A 24,386-nucleotide genomic window follows, 5' to 3' on the forward strand; every position below is an offset into this window, starting at 1 on the left:
TTACAAATTGGTGTTTATAAAACAGCCATGATGAATTAATTGGTAGAGAAGGAAAACATTCATAAACATATAGAATCAGTTATTTGGAAATTTGTTCAATTTAATTGCATTGGTAATGCTTATTTTAAGCCAGGTAATGCCATAGGTATGAAAAATAAATATGAAATATGTAAAATATAAATAAGAGTTTAGGAGGAGAGAGAGAAATGCAGGTAATATATTGAATCCTAGTTTAATGAATGAGGTAAAAGAAGCTTGTTCTAGGTACAGTGGTGGCTAAGGCAGAGGCTCAGCTCTCCTTGGACATTATAAAAAGGTCCATAGATGGAGAGATGCTGAAAATGCTCTTCTAGCATATGGGAATGAAGGAAGACCATTACAAGCAAAAGGAACTACATGTGCAGAGACACAGAGTGCAACACATCCAGAAACTTGGAAGCAGTCTCTGCTTCTTTACAATGGCTGTAAAATATTGGTGTGACTGATGTTTCCTTATCTAGTTAGCAAAATACAGAATTAGGGATTTCAGAAGAACACATCCTATTCCCCTTACATCATGGAAGAGAACATGCCTTAAAGGAGAGACCAGCACATTATGGGCGTGTGATCTGAAAATGACTGCTGTGAGTGTTCGTCAGATAAGTTCAAAAAGACATTTAAATCAATGCCCCTGAAGAAATTACTGAACAGGCCAAAATGTATCAGTGACAGGACTTTACTTAAGCTTGAAATGTTAGCTAGGGTCAAGCAACATTAGACAAGGACATTTCGCTGAGCTGTAACCTACTTTCCCTCTAGGACTGAGCTGATGTCTTTTATTATCCCAAGAAATTTGTTATAATAAATTCAGTTGAGGTGTTCTCTTCCTCATTGCTTTTTTTCCCCATAGAGCATAAGGCACGGTTGGTTTATGCAGCTCAATCTCCTTCACGGCCTGGGGACATCCTGGTATAGTAGGAGAATCCTCCTTTTATAGAAACATACATACACTCACACATAGACACAGCTGTTTCATTCACTGTTATCAGAAGCAATTTGTTCTAAAGTGAAGGAGGTGAGTAATGAGTGCATACACTAATTCACACTTTAGAGAGGACACAGATGGGTCATTTGATTACATATTAGAATTGACCTTCGGATGGCAGCATACCCAGAGGAAGGAAGACAATATTCCCAGGGCTAGTGGCTCTTATCTTGGGGACCAAATCCATTCTACTGTTCAGGCTGATGACCTAGACTAACCCAGCCCAGGGACAGTAATCTAGGCTCTTAACAGCCCGTTGACCAGTGGAACCTGATGCAGAACAGGCAGACATGGGTTTAAAGGCTGAGACATCTAAGAGCAAAAGAATAGCTTTATCCTCTTCAATGTGGGTCCAGAGATGTTTTCAATCTCATAGTGCCTCTGTCACTGAATGCAGGTCACTCTGAGCCATTCCTAAGAGGAATGCACACACACACACACACACACACACACACACCACATTTTATCATAGAAGTTTTAACCTGAGACTGTCTTCCAACTGATCCTCGCTATTTGAAATCCATCAAATCAAAGATTAAGAGGAGTCACTTCCCAAATTCAATTTTGCAGAGCATGTACTATTAATAGGTATATCTAGTGAACCAAAGAAGCTTTGATGGTCCAATTGGTTTGAGGAGAATCTGAGTTGAACAAATTAAACAAGTTAGATTGCATCCCCTGTATTTATTCCACCAACGGGTTCTTTTGGTATTAGCTCCAAAATATATCTCCAATCTGTTAACTTCTCTTAATCTTTTCTGCCACCTACCTAGACCAAGACACTCTCATCTCAAAGTGGTCTCTTTGAATCCATGTATCTTGCTACATTTCATCCTATACTTAGTGGCCATGAAATTTTTATACAATATAAATAAGATCATGACGTCCCTCTGCCTAAATCCCTTCTTTGGCTTCCCTTTGCCCTTAGAATCAAATACTTCATCTGTCTTTGCCCTGACCTGGCCTTTCCTAACCACCCACCATCAACACATTACACTCTGTGTAGTTCACTACAGTCCAGCTACACTGACCTTCTGTTGTTTCCTTGAATGTTTCAAGCTCTTTGCCACCTGAGGACTTTTATATTTGCTCTTCTCACTACCTGGAACACTCTTCCTGCTCTTCTTTCCAGCACTTGTTATTATCCCCCATATGTACAGCTTATATGCCACCTTTTCAGAGAGGTAGACCCTGGCATCTCATATAAGTATTTTCACTGTCCTATCCCTGATTACTTCTTATATCATTAATGAGTATTTCCCTCACAGTAGTTATCACAATTTGTGGTTACCTTGTTTATTTATTTCCTTGTTTATGACATATTTCTTCCACTGGAATATAAATATCCATAAGGCAGAGTTTTAACTGATAGCTTCACCATTGTATTTCCATTACCTAAACAGAGATTGAAAAATGGTAGGCAAGGAGTTGATACTTGCTGAATGAATTTTTGACAAAGTGAACCAGAGCAGGTTCTTGGGACAAATAAGCCACAAAATTACAGAACTGTAACTGGTAGATGAGATGCTCAATATAGCAGCTTTAAACAGAAATGGATGCATTTGAAGGGTGGTACATATTAATTAATTCAGAAAAAAATCCATATTTATTGTAAGCTAGACAGTATGCTAAGTACCAAGAGTATGATGCTCTCATGAAGAAGTTAAGTGTATTTAAAAAAAAAAAAAAACAGGACTTCCCTGATGGTGCAGTGGTTAAGAATCCACCTGCCAATACAGGGGACACGGGTTTGGTCCCTGGTCCCACATGCCGCGGGAAGATCCCACATGCCACGGAGCAGCAAAGCCCGTGAGCCACAACCACTGAGCCTGTGCTCTAGAGCCCATGAGCGACAACTACTGAAACCCGCGCGACTAGAGCCCATGCTCCGCAACAAGAGAAGCCAACGCAGTGAGAAGCCTGCACACCGCAACCAAGAATAGGCCCTGCTTGCCGCAACTAGAGAAAGCCCATGCACAGCAATGAAGACCCAAAGCAGCCAAAAATAAAATTAATTAATTATTTATTTTTAAAAAAAAACTCATTAAAAAAAAACAAAGAAAAACTACGCAAAGTCTTTCCAAAGTTTACTTGGAAATGGAATATGCAATTATATATTCAAAAGGTTACTCTATTGACTGAAGACAGAGAAGTGTACTACAATTTTTTTATATATCCATCCAATCATTCATTCAATCTATCTAAATTAATGAGGTTCTGTGCTGTGTGTTTAAGGTGAGAAGAAATGTGCTCCATTTCCTCAAGTCTCCTATGGAAGATACGTATACCAAAAAAAAAGAGTAGAAAAAGAGTGAAAATAATATATACTTATAAAACAGAATCAAAGTAAACCATGAAGAAGGGTAATATTCTAATGATAATTAATTGCAGTGATTTCTTGGAGTCATGTAAGATAATGTGATTTTATGTGTCCATCAAAATATAACAGAGCCCACAGAACTTTTGACTATATGTTATCTAAGTTCAGTTTTCAACAGATAAAAATTCATCTTCTTCTTCCACAAATACTTCAGGATAAATCATTTCTCTTAATCCAAACATCAGAGTTTCAGTTAACCCCCTGAAATTGTGTGAAAGAGAAGTTACATATCAAATTTTATATGTATCACATATATTTGCATTCTCTGGGGAGAGGATAAATAGTTTTAAGTCTGTGACTTCAAAATTGTTAAGAACTCCAAGCTGGACAATTTTTTTAAAGTAAACTAATATCCATGCAGAAGGCAGAAATTAATCAATGGACAGGTTTCATTTCAGTAATTCAAATGGGTAGCTATCCAGATCAGAGCCCCAAATGGATTTTTGTGTGTTCTTATATGAAGTAAGTTTGCAATAAGAAATATGCCATTAAAAACAAACAAACAAATATTTAAATTCTGCTATAAAGTTCCTCTGATGTTTCTGTGTAGATCTTAGCTCTGGGAGACATTGACTAAGTGAGTCATAATGCCAAGGATTCACTGATTTCTACACTAGTGCAATTTTTGACTTATATATGTCGAGGCCCATTTCACAGCTCATTTCTCTACCAAAAGAAGTATTTTAGACAATGTAGAGCTGCACTGCCCAATATGGTAGCTACTAATTACATGTGACTATTGAGCACTTGAAATTTGACTAACCCAAGTTGAAATGTGCTATAAGTAGAAAATAAACACGAGATTTTGAAGACTTGGTATGGAAAGAAGCATGTAAAATATTATATCAATAATTTTGTATTTATTACATGTCAGTACTATTTTTTAGTATGCTAGGTTAAATTAATATATTATTAAAATTGATTACCCTATCATTTTACTTTCTAATGTGGCTAGTAGAAAAATTTAAACCACATCTGTGACTCTTATTATATTTGTATTGGACAACACTTATCTAGAAGCAGTCTTTTCTTATCCTAAAATTATTCCCATGGCCCAGTCATTTCTTGAGTATGCATTAGATCATTATCAAGGAATTACACTATGGGATACTACGGTATAGCTCTTGACAGTCTTAATATTCCTTTTTCATGTAAGGGAAGTTTATATCTTCTGTGAGAAGCCTTTGTAAAGTTCTGCAATCTGTGTTGTCTGGAGTTGTTTCTTTCCTTTAGTATAGGATTTGCTTTCCTTTATCTACAAATAGGTCTACTTCTTAGTAGCATGGCTTCTTAGGAAAATAATAGAAGTAATTATAATTTAATGAGCAGTGATATTTATGTATTTTTTTAAAGTTCATTCTTTCTTGTTTCCACCCCTCAAATTGGTAATTGAAAGTCAGTGAAAGGATTAAAGAGCCACACTTAGCTCAAAATAGATACATCTAGACTCTTCCAATGATTTTGCTAATGCTCTTCAAAATTGAGTTAGATTACTTCCATTTCAGTATATTGATGCCCCATTCCTCCAGAAACACACACACACACACACACAGACTCCTTGTTTGAGGTTTTTCTCCCACCAACCCTTACCCATTCCCTCCATATTGTCACAGGTGGTCTCTAAAAATGAAAATCATTTATCCTCCTGGCAAAGACCAGTTCTTATTCTCATGCATAGAGAAAATGTTCACTTTTATTGTCTCTCTCATTATGGCACATGTATCTAAATGGAATTAATAAAGTACCTACCCCAGGTTTTCTTAGCTGATTGCTTACAAGTTTGACAATGTTAATATTCAAGAACATTAAAACCAGAATAAAAGAAATTAGATCCTTTCAAATAGATATTTTAATGTTCAGTCCCATAAAATGAAATAAACATTCTAAAAGATGAAGTCTATAAACATCAGGAAGATGGATAAGTTGACATCTCATTCTGCATATCTCTGTTTAATAATATTATATTTCATTTCCCATGCTAAGAAAACAGCCATTACCCAAAGCAGCCACTCGTAAATAGGCCTTGTGAACAGATTGCATCCTTGTTGGTGGTATGATAATTGAAATAAGTTTTCCAGTCTTTTATGAGAAAATACCAGATGTATAAAATACCTATTAATCAACTCACTCACTTTTGCAAACATAAGTTTCAGTACCGATGACGATTAAAGAATAAATTCTGCATGGAAAAGAGAATTGTGAGGAAATACCAAAGAATTAGCTAAGTGATTCATCTAAGTGCTGCTTCTAAGTTTCTCCTGATTGCAGTATGGGGCAGTATAATCATAGACCCCCTTGAGGACAGACTTATGAGCATCATGCCCAGTATTTCTCCACTGTTCATTCTAAAGGAGAACAGGGAAAAAAAAGGGATTGTCACTGAGTACGTGAAAACTGTAGTCTACCATCTGGTCTCACCCATGTTAGTCTATTCTATTCATTGACATTTCCAATAAATTTTCCTTTGTCTATAATATTTAGGGTTAGCACTTCACAGTGCTATTAAACCAAGTCTTTCCAAGTTCCAACAACATCTTTGCACCATACTTTACCTCATCTTTTCAAATACAAATAAGGAAACAAGAGAATTGGGAGAAAGAAAAAAAGGTCATGGAAAGAGCACAGGAAATCTGGCCTAGAAAGGCAAGCATTAAAATGACAAAAGTTTTCCCCTAAGTGTGCCTGTACATATTGGCATTTTGGGCTAATCCTAAACCGTTTTTCCCCCTCATGCAAGAGATGAAACAAGTTGCATTCCTAGAGGAAGAAATAGATAGTTTTAGTAAACGTGATTTTCTTCTTCTGTTTGAATCATGGCTTTCAGTATATTCCCTTTTCAGCAGTTTCTAGAGTCAAGACCATGTGCCTCAGTCTCATGTTCTTAATGTTCTCATATTTCAAGTTCAGGGCTTTAGATGATGGAGTCTGCTTTTATTCAGACCAATGTTCTGGGTTGAATTACTGGTTTCTTTTACCCTCTTTCACTTTTGAGAGTCAAGAGGCAGATGATTTTATCTTCTCGCCTAATTTGCGTGTATAACATTTATTAAAAATATATTTTACAGTATCATATCAAGGTCAGAAAATAGTTTATCTTGCAGACGTCTCTTCTTGTATTCCTTCCATTCTCTTTCTGTTAAATTCCGAGTATTTAGGGTGAATATCGGGGGACTATTTGTCACTTGAGGCCTTCTCTTTGAAAGTTGCTAAGGCCTGGTCTATGATGTTTTACCTTAAACTCTCCTCACATCACTTTTCATATGTCCATCTTCCCTAGACATTCAGTGACGGATTGACTGCCCTCCTTTGGGACATGTGAGGGAGGAAGAAATTTCCTTCTACCCTGCTAAATTCTGGCTGGTCTGAGAATTAAATTGATATGAGACATTAATAGGAGAAAATCAAACAAAGTTAAATAAATGTATACATGGGAGAGATGCAGAAAAACTAAATAATTCACCAAAATGGCTGAAATCCTCACCTTAAATACCATGTTCAGTGAAAGACATTACAGGATGTTGGGGGTAGTGTTTTGGAACCTAAAAGGGGAGGAAGGAAACTGACACTGAGATGGAAAAGCAAAGGCTTGCTGGGCCTTGCAGAGACAATGGGATTCAGAAAGGAATTTTTTTTTTTTTTTTTTTTTTTGTGGTACGTGGGCCTCTCACTGTTGTGGCCTCTCCCGTTGTGGAGCACAGGCTCCGGACGCGCAGGCTCAGCAGCCATGGCTCACGGGCCCAGCCACTCCACGGCATGTGGGATCTTCCCGGACCGGGGCATGAACCTGTGTCCCCTGCATCAGCAGGCGGACTCCCAACCACTGTGCCACCAGGGAAGCCCCAGAAAGGAATTTTAACACACAGACTTTGCTGGTTCCTGCCTACCACACCTAGTTCATTCTGTACTTCTGTGGTGATAGCTCCCTTACTGGAGTTGGTCCTCTACATTCTTAAGGCAGTTAGGGGAAGGGTCAATACTTCTTTCTGAGTCTTCTGGGCCTTGATTGTTTTCAGCTCAAAATAATCTGCATGCCAAAGAAACATTTTAGGGGTGGCAAGTTTTGCTCCCCTATGGACATTATGCCAAGCTTTGTTCCCCTATAGTCGTTATTCCCAGATCTCTAGAACCTGAAAGTGCTAGTCAGTATACAGTTCTCCGAACACTTTTTTTCTCCTCTCCACCTGATCTAAACTTACTATTTCTGGGTGCTGGGTGCTTATTGGTGATAATCAATATCACCAATTTATATAACTTGACTCAAAGAGGGAAGCTCTAATGGCAGAATCATTGTTTCCCAAAAGCCTAATAATGAAGGTGATAATTTCCTAAGGGAGTTGGAGCTTTTGCATTGTTCAGTGAGATACTTGAGGTCAGGCGGACTTCTTTCAATTTGGTTATGTGAGGGGGTCCTCTGTTTCATGCTAGATTAATTCTGAATATGTGATCCAATATTTCCACTTTAACTTCCAGTTTTCTGAGGCTTCTCACTTATACATGTAGGTTCATTCATTGAGTGAGGGGGAGAAAAAACTGGGCCATGATAAAGGCAAAGAATCTCCAGAAAAATGTTCGGTCTAGTCCCAGAACCTGTAATCATCAGTCAAAGAATTTTTACCGAGTCATTTTCATCTCCCTGGTCCTCAAATGTCCTCTTGCAATAAATGAGGAATTTTTAACAGTTCAGTGCTCGAGACTGGGTAAGAAGGGTACAACACCCTTGGAAAACAAGAACATTAGAATCATCTAGTGGATAAAGATGGGATTTATCAAACTAGATGGTCCTTTCTCATACCTACCACAAGAGATTCTAAAAAGCTTTGCCTTAACCCTTGAGGATCAGTGTTACAATTAACAGAGTCCATAGCCTTTGTGGAAAATGGGACCTTTTGAAAAATTATATATGTGACTTATAAACTCCATCTCCAGAGAAGTTCATTTACACACCAAAAATTGGAAACATTTTTAAAAAGTCTTAAAATTCACAGATATTTATCATCTCCCTTCCCCCCAAGTGTCTGAACTTCTAGTGGTCATATTACAATATATTGGGTTGAGATTGCTGCTGTATAATATAAAACCATTACTTAAAGCCATAAGTTTTATTGTTATTCCACCATTGTACAGTCTTAGTTTGCTAAGAGACATTTTAGAAAATGCGAGTTAGAAAACATCCCCAAATTATACTTATTGACCATAAAAAATGCTTAAATTATTATATATTTCAAAATAATTCTGACCTCTGAATGCTACTCAAATATAAGCTATTATAACTTATTCTAAAGTGTGACATCACTTCAGCCTGAGGCTTAACAGCTTTTGCAAAAAACAGCATCCTCAACTGCTGCTCTTTTGCCTTTTTTTTCAATAGAAGCCTGCAATGAATTAAATGAAAAACTAACCAGAACAGCAATACTGATTACTAACCATAATAGCCAGCTTCAAATGTGTATCCTGGGGTTTCAGATGATGTCATAAACTACTACTGCAAATTTAATAGTATTGTTGCCTGGAAGCTAAGCTATTATAATATGTTTAATTTCACTAGGATGTAAATTACATGCTTCAGCCTTGTGTAGTATCAGCTACTGTCACTTTCAGTTCTTATTTTTGGAGTTGTCAGGCATTGTAATGTTTATGGCTGTTTTGTTTATCTAGAAGCCTGATATAGCTATTATTTTTAAATATATATACATATATAGATATATATATACATATATGTGTGTGTATATATTTAAGTAAAAATTATATATTAGTTTATCTCATACTCTGCTGTACTCTTTAGATTCTTTCATAGCCACTGTTGCCAAAAGCCAAGTTACTTTAAGGGTGAGAATAAATGCTCCTGTACTAGCATTGTATGTGCTTTTTTCAATACCGAAGTCCCTATTTCAAAAAGGATTGATTCAGAAAAACTCTTCTTAAGACCACCTGTCTTTTTTTTTTTGATATGTAAGATATATTTATATAATGATAAGTGTAATGAAGAACATACTACAGGATAATGGGATACAATGATGGGAGTAGGGAGGTGGGGTGGACTTGGGGGGCACTTGAGACTTGAATCAGTATACACAGCCTTGGGAGGAGGTTGACTTTTTTTTTTTTTTTTAGTTTATTTTTGGCTGTGTTGAGACCACCTGTCTTGAATGCCCCCACTAGTTTGAATAGACTTGACACCTTCTTTTCCCTGGCACAGAGATTATTAAATATCATGTATAAAAATTCTGATTTTTTTAAAACTTTCTATCACTCTTCAAATTAAGGAGCAATGGGTTTAATGAATAAGAGCTTGGGCTTGAAAAAATGAAAACCAAATCTTCCTCACCAAATTGTTTCTCTTACAGTTTATATAACTAGCATATCCACATAACTAGCATATGTAAATGGAAATACAACTACATATTATCTATAATTTTCTAGCCATATAAAGAAACATTTATTTTCTCTTTCTTCCTTCTCAGAGCTCTCCCCAGTACCTGGAAGCCTTGACAAAATCACCTAATTCCTCCAGAATTTTGTTTTTGACCCAACAAAAGAGAGGAGATTTTACTAGATCATCTCCAGGTGTCCTTTTATTATGACAACATATGGTCCACAGTTGAGATAGCAATACATTTCTTATTGTATATTTTATATATTCAATATATTACAAGTGGGGGGGAGAGAGAGAGAGAGACTGACTAAGAATGAATTGAATTGAGTTATCTTGAAGAGCTGGGGCAAGAGTAAGGAGCTTTGTTTGTTCTTAAGATGGTAAATAAAACAGTTTGGTCCTGAAAGGGAAATATAGCAGATCCACTGAATCCAGAAGTCAACAAAAGTTAGGCCAAAAAAATTGAGGATTTATCCTATAAATGGAAAGACAGTTAGGTCTTCTGTGTTCAGGCTTTCACCTTTGTAAGGGGACAGGAAAATTGTCAATTTTTGTATAAGGGGATGAAATTTGATAGTGTCATTTTATCCATCTTTGGGATACTTGGAATTAATCAGGACATTGTTATTTCTCTCATAGTGTCTTATAACAAAAATAAACCCAGACTGGGACACAAGAAATCTAGGTTCTAGTCCCAGGACTGTCAGTCCTTGGTTGAAACATTTTTGCAAGTCATTTTCATTCTCATTCTCTTGAGAAAAATGAGGAATTTTTATTAGGTCCGTGTTTGGGATTGGATAGAAGAGCATGAATCTCTTAGGCAAGAACGTTAGAATCATCTTCAGAAACAAAGAAACAAACGAAAACAAACCAAAAATAGAAAAACAAGGAAAAGAAAAAGGTAAGAGCCTGAAGGCAGATGTTCTCAGAAGAGAAAGGAAGAGATGTATGTGAGGGAAGAGAGAGGAAGGAAAATGTGATTTGGGATATATTTTCACAGTGTCCTTCAGTACCATTTGTTCAGTCACAGAATCTGAAAATCTTGAGATCTTTGTAATTTCAAAGGCCATCAATGTTATTGTCACTCTTTTTTGTGGTCTAAGAACTGAGAAGCAAGGGAGTTGGATTTCAGTCTTTGGCTCTGTGATTCACTCCCAGGGTCACTCGGCACAAGTTGTCTTTCTTCTCCTAATCTAATTTTTTCTCGCTGTCAACAATGAAGACGTTAATTAGGTGAAGTCTAAGATGCCTTCCCACTGCTCTAAAGTTCAAGGATGTTGTGTTTTTGCCTTGGGGGACTTTGCTCCTGGCAAGAACCTCTTAAAGGCTCTACAATCCAAAGACTAAAGGAGCTGAACCATGTTCCTGGAAGCTTAGGTACAGAGGTCTTTAAAACAGGGGTTTGGACTTGCTCTCTGAAGCATGGAGTCTCTGGAGTCAAACAAGGGGCTCCAGACCAACAAAGAAAGTTTGGGCCAGACAAGCGGGGTGTTAGCTTTTCTAACTGAAGATTGTTAATAGGAAACTGAACTATTTCCTAGAAACAGTCTACCTTGTGCCCAAAACAATAACTTTCACTGTAGAGTAAATGTGTACATCTCATTACTCTCACGTGTAACACTTTTAAATGTTAATTTAACAAAATATTTTGAAAGCATGTTTCATATGTTTCATATGCTAGGAATTGTTCTCGGTACTGGGTTTATAGTAATGAACAAAGTAGACCAAGTCTGTGCCCTCATGGGCATTTTTCTTCTAATAGTAGACAACTGGCTTACATTTTACAGTCAACCATGATGTTTCCCCTATTATAAAACTTTAACTCGGTGGTGGTTTAGAATGGTTTTTAGTATTTGTGCCAACAAAGCCCTTTGGACTAATTATTCTACCTTATCTTTATAAACCTATCAGTGCTAGGAGGCTTTGTGATCCAACCACTACATTTATGTGATTGCTTGCAGGACAGGAGAGAGAGTCATCTGATGTTACATATGTTCTCTTTGTTAGAATCACTTTGTGAGTTTTCAGTGTTAGTGAGATGTTGTCAATTTATTGAAAATAGATCTTAACCTTTGGATATACAAAGAGATTTTCATTATTCTTACCTCTCCTCAGTTGAGGTTATAAGTAGCAGAAAAAAACGAGTGTCTTCTGGTTAGCTTAAAAGGCAAATGGCTTTTAAGATAAATGCTTGAAATAAACAAAGTCAGCTCTTGGGATGAGTGGAAATAAATCAACAACACTAATGAGATCTAAATTTAAATAAAATCATCATTGTAATCAAAGCAAATATAGTTTTATTCTCCTTGAACACCTAAAAGCAAATTAATGCTCCAATGGCGTTGAACTACAGATGTTCATTGTTTTTCTCCTGTGTCTGTTTGTTTGCACACAGCAAACCTCGTCTATATTTGACTTGGGCTTTGTTTATTTACTTAGTACAGTCATTAGTTAACTGACTTGAATTTTCTTTTTTATGGAGCCAGAAGAGCTCATTTATATCATGGAAGCATCAGAAAGAGATCTCTGTCGGAATTTTACAACCAATTTCTAAATAATGAGTATTGTAGAGTAGATATAAAACTGCAATAAGTCAGAAATATTCTAATAACAGCCATGGAAAACGGGACATTATATTCATGGGAATATTTGGTGGCTAGGGAGTCTACAGTTAGAGGAATTCAGATCTAGGACCTGTATAAACGAACAAAGAGTGAAAGGAGTAACAGTGTGTAGAGTTTTATAAGACTGTTAAAAAAAAAAAGTGAATTATTTTCAAATGCTTGTATGCCTCTTCCATTGAGATTTATCCAACAAGAAACATTTGCTGATATTTCTCCTAAATCACTTCTAAGGCTTCCAGATGTTCATCATGAATGCTAGTGAAACCAACTCCAAATCCTCTTCATCTCTGGGAGTCTTTCCTTTCACTATTGAAAGTTATAGTATGTAAACTGACACATAATTTATGGCAGAAATGAAAGAGTATCTCCCAAATGTCTATCTACAAATAATACACTTAATTGTAAATAAAACTATAGCACTTCCTTAGGTAGCAACCAAAAGGACAGCAAAAAAACCAGCAATAAAAATTTCCTCACTAAAATGAATTTATTTCTACAACCAATCTCAATTATAGTCTAAAAGTGTACCCAAGTAACATAACTACAGAGCCCAAAAAGAAATAGGAAGGAAATAGAAAATAGACCAGAGTTACTTTATTTGAAAAGGATTCTTTTGTATTTGGGAATTCCTAAAGAAAGGCAAGTGTAGTGGCTGAATGGTTGTCCCAAAACTGATATGTCAACATCCTAATCCCTAGAACCAGTGAATGCTACCTTGTTTGTAAAAGGGGTCTTTACAGAGGTAATTAAAGATCCTGAGATAAGGAAATGATCCTGGGCTATCCAGATGTGCCCAAATTTCAATGGCACATAAGGACACACAGAGGAAAAGTTGATGTGAAGACAGAAGGAGAGATTAGAGTGATGTGGCCACAAATCAAGACTGGTAGCAACCACTAGAAGCTAGAAAAGGCATGTCACAAATTCTCCCCTAAAGCCTCTATAGGGAATGTGGTCCTACCGACACCTTGATTTTTGACTTCTGACCTTCAGAGCTGTGAAATAATTTCTGTTTGTTAAGGCACCAAATTTGTGGTAATTTGTTATGGAAGTCCTAAAAAATAAATATAGCGTGATTTCCGTCAATCACTGAAGCTCAGTAAGAGTAGAACCATTTCACCAAAAGCAAAGAGGACTATTAAAATTGCAGTTACTCATTTAAAATCACTCAAGAAATTTCTTATTGTTTTGGCATAAGTTGGGACTCCAGTAGACTGTAAACCCAAATGAAATTTCAAGCATATCAAAATCACTCAAACTAAAGCAGTTTGAAGGATTTAGGTAAGGAAAGAAATAAATAAGGGTGTATACATACACATTTTTTTCAAAAACACATACAGTCAAGCTCAACAATATGAGCCATCAAAACAGATAATGGGTATGCTAACTTTTGTAACTAATTTTAATGAGTAATTATTATGTATTAATCAATAAAATAACATTTCATCAATAATTCCTAGACTCAATGGCAGCAACTTAGAACTTAAAAAAGTAGTCAATGGAGAAGACTTAAATTTTATTAATTATTAAGTTTATATTGAAAGCTTATGGAATTCATAGATACTTTATATCCTTAGGGGAAAAGTCAGATGTCATGCCTTTGGCTCTCTAAAAGCATTTACCCTGGGAGAAAGCACAACTAAATATCAATAAATCAGTATGTAATTCAAAAATTCAGATGAGAAGTATGAGTTCTGGGATGTTGCTGCTGGACATTCCTGAATCTCTGTTGGCCTTACTTTGCAAATTTCATGATAGTTCCTTTTTAGAAATTTCATAGTTCTTCTACTTCTTTTCTGTTCCCTAAATCCAGTTTTCCTTGATAAGTGTATTATTCCAAAAATTCTTATTTTGGTTGAATGTTTTTATATTTCTTTTCTAAATGATTTCAGATTTGTTTATGCCATTCCCTTTTTAAAAGATAGGGTCCCCTAAGAGAAATGTGACACCATGTAAAATACCCTGGGATCCAGATTTTGAGGCAAGCAAGGACTCCCATGGCAAAATTAGCTGCTAAGAAAAAACGTTCAGTTAAAGTAGAGGGTGAAAAGCATTGTACAGCTTGTAAAGGCAAAAGGCAGGTTAGATTGGTTGTTTCTGGTGAAGGCATTCTTTGTAGAACTTTGTATTTTGCTGAGGAAAAGAAGACAATGAATAGCATCAAGGCGGCTCAAGACATGCTGTAGCAGCATCTAGATCTAAGATATTCCAAAGACATGATAAACAATATCTCTGGAAAAGTTATCTCTCAAATTATTTATTTAAACAGTTTATCCAACAATTACTTTTTGAGCATTTAAAATGTATGAAGTACCCCATTATGCTATTTATTGAGATATAGATGAAGAAGACACACTTCTTACCTCGAAGAACTCTTTGTGTGGAAAAAGACAAGAAAAATAAATATAGCAATATGGTGTGACAAAATCTATAATGACAGAATGCACAAGATACAATATTTTCCCAAAAGAAAATGCATTCACCTACAGTTCAATTCACATGGAAACAGGTCCTCGAGCTGGCTCTTGAAAATTAATAGTAGCCATTCTCAAAATGAAGAAGGAAGAAAAGGAGTTACCAGAGAGTAAGAACAGCATGTGTCAAGCCATAGAGCTGTGAAACTTGCTGGCAAGTATCTGTTTATGCCTGAAGATGTGTGAACACGTACAAGGGTAGTGGGGAGATATTGCTAGGAAAGTAGGCAAAATCACGAGAGCATTTTATACCATGGAAAAAAATTTAACTTCATCTTGTGAGTAATAGGGAATCACTGGAGGTCCTTTTACATGCTGCTAGGTTCAGGTGCACATCCGTCTCAGGAATATGCTCAGCAGGGCTGCCTGGCATGGATCTGAAATGGAGTCACAACCCTGGAATCTACAGTTGACAGCATCCAGGCTGAATTTTGATATATCCTTGTTACAGTGCTCTGCATCTTAGCCCTCAAACCCAAATCTGGCTTTTAGATTTTCTGATTCTGAATTTCTATTTCTTTTCCTATCACAAATAGTATAAAGGATGAAGTAGGACATAAGAAGTCTTTAGACATGGTAAGGGAATAGAGGAGATCAGTTTCAAATGCAGTTCATCTCTTAAGCTGACCCAGACATCTTGAACAGGAGGGCTGATTTCTCTCCTACTTTGCTGAGTTTACATCCACATGTGATCCAAAAATAAAAATCAATGATTGAAATAAATAGATAGATAGATAGATGATATATAGATAGATAGATAGATATAGATAGATGGATAGATAGATGGATAGATAGATAGGCAGACAGACTATTTACAGGGCTGCTGCATTGGAATGCACTGGATAATAATAAAGTCTGGGGACTTGTTTTATTGCCAGTGATGTGTTTGTTTCGGTCATTGTTATTTTTAGCTTTGTTTTTGTTTTTGTTGTTTTTTAAGTTTACATATCCCTAAATGCAGAATTCCCAAAAAACCAGAGGCTCGTGAGCCAATCCAAGAGGAAGACCTAATTTTCTGACTTTGAAATGCAAATCATGTTACCAGTTTAGTGCATATTAGACTTTAAATAAACTCAAGGAAAATGAAAATCATGTCTCCACCTGCTGTTTGAAGAGACGCTGGGTCATGAATGTTAACCTTTGGTCAGTTGGGGGTATTTGTTAAAATCTGGAGAGCTGAGACACATGGTTCATGGCAGAGTGTTTGCATTCCTCATCTGACCTAATTATAACAGCTTGTGGTCAGACTGCCTGAGTTATACCCTCTGAGAGATTTACTGGGCTAAATAAGGTTGGACAGGTATTAATATTTACATGCAAACCATTCAAGTAACACCTACACTCCTTCACAGGTGAGGTGTTCTTGCTTTGGGGTCAGCAAGCTCTATTAGTACTAATACACGATGGGTGAGAACAGCTCTCAGGGAAGAGAAAAATAGGAAGCCACACATGCACACTCTTGTCGCCAATGCCCTAGAGCTTTCTGTAATTGTAAGGATGTCAACTCAGCACTGTGACCATGTATTAAAGAATCTGTTTGTACAGCTGTTAACAGTGTGCTTGGGAGTTCTTCTGAGAGAAGGCAAGTTGCAAGGCATGCAGCTTTTTGCCTATACTTGTCATGATAAAAATGATTTCCCTTGACCGAACTATTGTTGTTCAAATAGTATTTAATTTAAAGTGAATCCAGATCATTTAGAGGGTTTCTTTTAAATATGTTTTTCCCCCAATCTTCCTATTTGCTTACCCACTTTTATTAAGACACACACACACAAAAATGCTTTAAATGCAGAAGAACTGTAATTCAATTGCCTGAGACTATGGAAGTTAAAAAGAATACTTGATCCTTTCTGGTGATGCTCCAGTTCATTCTTCTACCTTAAGAAGGCACGGATATTCATCACCTTCAAATGAAACAGCCAACAAAGGGCTATTTGAAGCTGCCTTTTCTGGGGCCAAGCCACTGACAGGAGTCCACCATGGAGGATCCCTCTATGCAGAATGCAGAATTGAAATTTCAGCAATTATTCAATTATTCTAACTGTTCAAATCAATTTGGACAATGCAGGGATGAGAGAGGAAAGGAGAGCTGGAGGTGGACAGAGACAGAGAAACAATCCAAATAAATTTATGAGGTGTAAAAAGCAGACATTTTTTTCTTTGATCTGGACAATATTTCTTTCTTTCTTTTTTTTTAATTGAATTGGTTGTCAACATTTGGAAATCAGGAAATTTACCCAGAGAAATCTTGCTTTGTGGCTCACTATCTGATAATACTGAATCTGTGGATTTGCAATACAAGAGGCCAGCCAGGGCTGAGTGCTTCATTGCTCTTTAGAATTTCTCTCCCATTAGCCTAGTCCCCCCTTGAGCTATTTTACTTGCATGTGTTTACCTACATGCTCCTTACAGTCATTTGAATTTGTGATATCTGAAAGAATTGTGTCTGTTTATTTACAACACCCAAAGGTCACTATTATCTTTTAAAGATGATAAGGGATGGCACATTCTCAGTATACATGCCACAACTTTTCTTTTCCTTAGCCAAAGCATGCCTGCATCATGGTGCACAGGACTATTTGATGCTGAATCTATACAGCCTCAGAATCCTTCTCAAAACAGATTGCCAGGTAGCCACTAATAATCAGAGATGAATATAAGATTAACTCTATGTGCTATCTTGGCTATAGAACCAAATTAAAATATTAACATTGGCCATCATGTGGATATTAACTAATATCTGTCTCCTCCATTGCTTACTAGCTGTTGCCTTAATATTAGAAAGATTCTAGGCAACTTGTAAGATCATTGTTAACAAGATAATTTCAAATGTTATGAAATGTAACTCTGATGTGTTGAAAATCACCCAAGAGCTCATTCATTCCCCAGTATACTCAACACCCTCATTCAACATCTACTGTGTACTGCAAGGGATATAAAGGTAATAATGAACACAGACCCCACCCTCAAGAGCTACCTTTAATAGGAGATCAAAGATAGATAATATAAATAATTGTAAGACAAAGCAAAGAGAAATAAGTGAGATAGCAGAGATGCAAATAAAATGTATGGCAATGGTTCTCAAATTTCAATTTACAGAAGCATCAGTTTAGTAACTTATAAAAATTTAGCTGCCCTCACTTACTGTGATTAAGTAGTCCCATAATGTATCTGGGAAATCTATATTTTTAGCCAATGATGGAGAAATATATATTTTTAACCAATGTGTGGGATTTAAGAATCAGTAGAGCTGACTTCCAGCTAGAGAACAGAAGACTTCTTAGAAGAGACATGTTTTGAGTTTGGCCTTACACTTGAGAGGACTTGGCTGTGTAGAGTTAAAGAAGGGGCATTCTAGGCAGAGAGATTAGGAGCTATATAGAAAGAAATAGAAACTTCATTTTGGTTGATCCGTATTCACAGATACTGAGCGCCAACTATATTGATTGTACTATGCCATTTTATATAAGGGACTTGGGCATATGTGGATTTTGGTATCTGAGGGGCCTTCTGGAATCAATCCCCTGCAGATACCAAGGGACAACTGTATACTGATAATAAAAATGTGAAACTATACAAAGGGCCTTGTGAAAACACATATGAAAAATGCAATTCATTTGCTAGTGTATCTATATTATTTATTTGCTCAAAAAGAACTTATTATGAAACTTCCAGAGTAAACCTTATAAATGGTAGCAAAATGTTTCATATTTTACCACAGTGATCTTTTGACAATTGATAGAAACCTGTAATTGTAGGCTTTGTAGTAGTGAATTGGTTAGACTTTAATAAAATTGAAGTAGATTTACGTGTTAGCTAATAGAGTATTGTTAGCTTGAGTTGAAAAGTTTGTGATGATGGTACATATCAGAAGACTCATAGTTCTCTAGTATTTGAGTATCCTAATACTTGATAGTTCACACTGTATGTGATAAAAGGACAACAGTTGATGTTCCACAAGTTTATTTTTAATAGTTGATTTTGTGCAACTCTACTAAAAACTCTTTTCAGTAGCTTTAAGAGCAAGTGGCCGTAATGTACTATCTGTGCTAGAGAATGTAGTTTTGCAAGCTCAGCATACAAAAGGGTCTCAACTTATTTATTCTATACAGCAACTTTTGTTCCACTACACAATAAGTACAAGTAAATAGTGGCATTGGCAGGACAATATACTTTTTTTTTAAAAAAAAGTGTGAAATAGAATTGTAAAGAGTGTGAAATAATGCAAAAGAAGGTACATCTTTGGGCAGTCATGTTATTCTATGTATTACCATTCTTCTTGACAGAGACAGTGACAAAAGAGAGAGAAGAGAGTGGTAATGGCCTGATAATCAGAAAAAGGAAGTATTTTTAGATATTCATTTAAGTTTCATACATGTTATTCTTTTCTAAACTTAAAAGAGATAACAAGTATCTCTTAAAAGAGATAACAAGTACAGAGAATAAACAGAACAGCCAACTTGGGTACATACCTAATTGTATATACTGTATAGAGTATTACTGTTTGGGAAAGTAGATAATTTTCAAAATGCTAAGTAGTAATTAGATGGGAAGTCTTACTATTTTAATTATATATAATTTTATAATTTGTATATATAAATATATTAAATAAAATACATGATTTGAATATATAAATACTGAAATACAGATGTTTTAAGCTCTTTATTCTCCCATTTATTGTATCACTTCCAGGAGTTCCACTTGTAAAATTCCTGGATATATAAAAAATCTATTTCACAATCAGTAATATACTCTAAGTAGTCAATCATTACAGTGTATTACATTTCTAATTTGGCTCTTCCAGCCAGAGAGTTCAAGATACTTTGGGGGTGTGGGTGGGGAGAGGGATGGAATTCTGTCTGTGTATTTAAGTACAACTCAAACATCTGTACTCAAACTATCTTTTTTACTCATTCTCTCTAATGTATTTAACAGAGAGTAAAGATATAAGCCTGTCACCAAAACAACAAGAAAACCAGGCATTTTAACTATGTCCCTAACTTGTTAGATCACCACCCCCTACCTCATTGATAAGAATCAAGGAGATAAGGATTTTCAAACTTCAGCTCACCTAGTAGATTAAGCAAGTGTGAGATTGGCTATTTGAAGTATTCACATTTTGGGCTGAACACTATAAAGTGATAAACATCTGTTTGCCTTAGTTCCCAAGATTAATTGTTTGGAAGTGAGTTGTTTTTAATTAGATTATCCAACAAAAGATGGTAATCTCAGGCTAATTTCCCAGGTCAGAATCTTTTTTAAAAGAAAAGATACAGATTTATCCCTTTAGTATTTTTAGCCAGTTGACTATAGCATCTCTTAGTTAATTATGATTTAACATACAAAATAGATAAATATATTACTGTTGCTTAAATGATACCTTTATTTACAAGGGCATTTTTTTAAATAAACTAAAGTAAATCTCAAAGATTCTGACATTTTCTAATTGTTCTCCATTCTCATTATCTTAATTCAAATATGTCTGTAATTTTTATATTTAACGTTATTATCAGTGTTTTAATCAAACATGAAGTATCAATATTAATATAATTATAAAATTTCCCTGGGCTTCCCTGGTGGCGCAGTGGTTGAGAGTCCGCTTGCCGATGCAGGAGACACGGGTTCGTGCCACGCTCTGGGAAGATCCCACATGCCGGAGAGTGGCTGGGCCCGTGAGCCATGGCTGCTGAGCCTGCACGTCCGGAGCCTGTGCTCTGCAACGGGAGAGGCCACAACAGTGAAAGACTCACGTACCACAAAAAAAACAAAATTTTCTCCCCACATCTCATTATGCTCCCTTTCCATTTCTCCAGCCTTATTGGCATGTGTAACTTCTGTTCCTTTCAAATGAGTCAGCCAATACATGACTAGTTAAAGACTTAAGTCATTTTTTGCCAGTCCAGCTACCTTTGTCTCTCTTAATGTAGTGTCATTTGCTTTGGGGGAACTGCTTCTCTCTGTCAGGTTTAATTTTGATGTAAGAGTAAACCCAAGTATTTGCCAACCATGGTAGTAGCCAAAGGAGCCATATTCTTTCTCTCTCCATTCTCGTAGAGCCAAGAGAGGACACGTGGCCTAAGGTTGGCCAATCAAATATTGTTCATTGGGCTTTGTACTTTAGGTGAGAGGTGCAGTAACAGAAAGGATTACAGATTATTTGTCATAGTGGGAACAGGCTGACCAGACTTTCTTCTCTGAGCCATTGCTGTTCTTCCTGTTCTCATCTCGCATGGTCTCCTATCTCCAGTAATTCTCTGAGCCCTCAGTAGCTTTCCAATAATTTGTCTTTGGCTTAAATCAGAGTTACTCTTGCTTGCATTTCAAGCCAGAGTCAGTTATAGGACTATAACTTATCAGTTATAGGCTGTTTCTTTGCTTTATCCAATTTAAGTAAACATAAGTTTTAAAAAGAAAAAGATAGCCCCTTCTGAAAACTACATGTCTAACAGAAATATTTAAATTTTATCAGAAACACAATAAAGAGTTTAAATTAAACCTAAAAAAAACCAAAATAAAATAAAAAGAAAAAGAAAGCCCCTTCAAGTTGAATATTATTAATTTTTAAAAAATGTTTTATATATATATATATATATTTTTTTTGCGTTACGCAGGCCTCTCACTGTTGTGGCCTCTCCCATTGTGGAGCACAGGCTCCGGATGCGCAGGCTCAGCAGCCATGGCTCACGGGCCTAGCTGTTCCGCAGCATGTGGGATCTTCCCGGACCGGGGCATGAGCCCGTGTCCCCTGCATCAGCAGGCAGACTCTCAACTACTGCGCCACCTGGGAAGCCCTAAAAAATTGTTATATTTAAACCAAGAATATAGCAATGAAATGTGGTATAGTTCCACTGGAACAATTGTGTGGGATATGAATATTACAGGAAAACAAGAGTCAACCCATGTTAACATTTTATTTCTAGGCTTGACCACCTACATTACAGAATTATTTCTATCAAGAAGGAATAGGGCTTCCCTGGTGGCGCAGTGGTTGAGAGTCCGCCTGCCGATGCAGGGGACATGTGTTCGTGCCCCGGTCTGGGAAGATCCCACATGCCACGGAGCGGCTAGGCCCATGAGCCATGGCCGCTGAACCTGCGCGTCTGGAGCCTGTGCTCCACAATGGGAGAGGCCACAACAGTGAGAGGCCCGCATACCGCAAAAAAAAAAAAAAAAAAGAAGGAATAATACGTAGTTAAAGACCACTATTGCATTAAAAGATAAAACCCTTCATACTATCTCCTGAAAAACCATGTGTGATAATTTACACACATAAAACTATCTTCCCTTTATATGCTTTTCAAATACTGTTTGTGGAGACTTCATATTTGAACTCTTCCTTTTTGATTAGTTATGTAGGGTTAATTAACTATAAATAAGAAACCAAAAAGAAAGGTAGGAAAAGGGAAAAGAAAAGGAAATTTATTCTTTATGACTGATATCTATGAACAAGTTGCTCTGCTAGGCATTTGAGATACATAATGACATTTAATTTTCATAGTAACTCAATTGCATGGTAATATAGTAGTCATGGAACTTGAGATCAAGTAACTTTTTAAAAGATCATATAGCTGGAAATAGGAAAGAAATTACAACCTGATAGGGAAGATGGGCATTTAAATTTAAGAAACAGTGTGACGGATACCATATGACCCAGCAATCCCACTACTGGGCATACACCCTGAGAAAACCATAATACAAATAGAGTCATGTACCACAATGTTCATTGCAGCTCTATTTACAATAGCCAGGAGATGGAAGCAACCTAAGTGTCCATCAACAGATGAATGGATAAAGATGTGGCACATATATACAATGGAATATTACTCAGCCATAAAAAGAAATGAAATTGAGTTATTTGTAGTGAGGTGGATAGACCTAGAGACTGTCATACAGAGTGAAGTAAGTCAGAAAGAGAAAAACAAATACTGTATGCTAACACATATATATGGAGTCTCAAAAGAAAAAAAATGGTTCTGAAGAACCTAGGGGCAGGACAGAAATAAAGACACAGATGTAGAGAATGGACTTGAGGACACAGGGAGTGGGAAGGGTAAACTGGGATGAAGTGAGAGAGTGGCATGGACATATATACACTACCAAATGTAAAACAGATAGCTAGTGGGAAGCAGCCGCATAGCACAGGGAGATCAGCTTGGTGCTATGTGACCACCTAGAGGGGTGGGATAGGGAGGGTGGGAGGGAGATGCAAGAGGGAGGAGATATGGGGATATATGTATATGTATAGCTGATTCACTTTGTTATGAAGCAGAAACAAACACACAATTGTAAAGCAATTAAACTCCAATTAAGTTGTTTTAAATAATTAATTAATTTTTAAAAAGATCATATAGCTGACACACACACACTAAATATCTACATACATACATGCATATATGTGTGTGTGTATAATTAAATAATTCAATAATATATTTTTAGAAAGAAGAATGAGTTTAAATTTTTTTCTTGATGTTTATTTCATCTGGGAACTTCTCCAGTGCCACTTTGAAAGAAACATGATTATATCATATTTAATTGAATTCAATACTTATGAATATCAACTTATTCTTTTAAGCATTCAGGGTTGTATGAATAGCAGTTATTTAAACAAATGAGCAAACAGATAAGCAAATAACACATTAAAAATATAGGCACATGTTTATACATATATATGTAAAAAAGAATTCAGCTATGCATTTATGATTTGCACATTTTACTGTGTAGTCTGTTGTACCCAGAAAGTTCAATCAGAATGACCAAATGACATGCTTTAGACAGCCTGCATTCTCCCACTACAGAAACAGAAATGCTTGAAAAAATATTTCATTAATTATCTATTGCTGAGTAATGAATTGCCCGCAGATATTATCTCATTTCATGGACCTAGAATTTGAGAACAGCTTAGTTGGGTGGTTCTGACTCTGAGTCTTGGCTAGGGCTGCAAGATCCACTACCAAGATGGCTTATTCACATGGCTATTGTCAGGAGGCCTCAGTTTCTTGCCATGTGAGTCTCTCCATTGGTAAGCTAGCTTCTGCCGAAGCAAATAACTCAGGAAAGAGAGAATGACCAAGAAGGAGGTCATAGTGTATTTTTACAACCTATTCTCCCCAAAGTCACATAATCCTGTGTACTTTATTCATTAGAAGAAAGTCCCTAAGTTCAGCCCACACTCAAGCCTCCATCTCTTGAAGGGAGGAGTGTCAAAGAGATGTGGACGTCATGTTTTCAAACCACCACAATTACCACAAAAAAATAAAATGTCAGATCATTAGGGGGAAGCTGGAGACAGAGCCGGTGGGATTTCTGATGAGGATGTACAGCCTTAGGCTGGGGCTGAGGTTTTAATTTTCACATTGCAGGAAAAATAAACCAACCACTTCAGTCTTTTCCCATGCCATGCAAATACCACCACTGACCCTACTACATAAAACCGGGATCTTAGAAGGATTATGACATATATAAAAATAGGAATAGAAAAAATTACTCAAGAGCCCGTTGAGTATGCAAGGAA

Source organism: Mesoplodon densirostris, chromosome 6, assembly GCF_025265405.1.
Source record: "Mesoplodon densirostris isolate mMesDen1 chromosome 6, mMesDen1 primary haplotype, whole genome shotgun sequence".
In the NCBI taxonomy this organism is placed as follows: domain Eukaryota; kingdom Metazoa; phylum Chordata; class Mammalia; order Artiodactyla; family Ziphiidae; genus Mesoplodon; species Mesoplodon densirostris.